The sequence below is a fragment of the Marmota marmota genome, unplaced genomic scaffold (assembly GCF_001458135.2).
Source record: "Marmota marmota marmota unplaced genomic scaffold, marMar, whole genome shotgun sequence".
NCBI classification, from domain to species: domain Eukaryota; kingdom Metazoa; phylum Chordata; class Mammalia; order Rodentia; family Sciuridae; genus Marmota; species Marmota marmota.
Genome location: NW_026000051.1, coordinates 2383990 through 2384491, shown reverse-complemented (window position 1 = coordinate 2384491; position 502 = coordinate 2383990). Strand labels below are relative to the sequence as shown.

The following is a 502-nucleotide window of genomic DNA, read 5'->3' as shown; positions in this document are numbered from 1 at the left end:
ATACTTATGCGTCAGGGGAGATACCATGATTATGAAAGTGGTTCTCTCAGGGGAGGCTCATCCACTGGACTCTGGGTGTTCTGACCCCTACGATTTCCCCAAGTGTGGGAAATTGATTATATGATTTGTCATATTCAGGGACTGCATTCATGCTCTCCCTGTTAAATAAATAATCAACTTTATTGAGGTGTAACTTAGATACTATAAAAGTCACCTATTTTAAGTGTATAATTCAGTGATTGTTATTAAATTTACCAACTTGTCCAGCTGTCAACCACTGTCCAGCCCCAGACCTCTCCAGAAGATCCCTGGTGCTGCCAGGTGCGGTGGTGCACACCTGTAATCCCAGTGGCTTTGGAGGCTGAGAAGAATTTCAAGTTCAAAGCAACTTTAAGGCGCTAAGCAACTCAGTGAGATCTTGTCTCCAAATAAAATATAGGTCGAGTGCCCCTGAGTTCAATACCCGGTACCAAAAAAAAAAAAAAAAAAAAAAAAAAAAAAA

At 40.8% G+C, this 502-nt stretch overlaps 1 non-coding gene across 1 annotated transcript; it reads left to right on the top strand.

Moving 5' to 3' along the window:
- Nucleotides 1-162, top strand: LOC125619673. Its single transcript, XR_007351215.1, has one exon. It is a non-coding gene; the product is annotated as a U1 spliceosomal RNA (small nuclear RNA).
- The last annotated feature ends 340 nt before the right edge of the window (nt 163-502 follow it).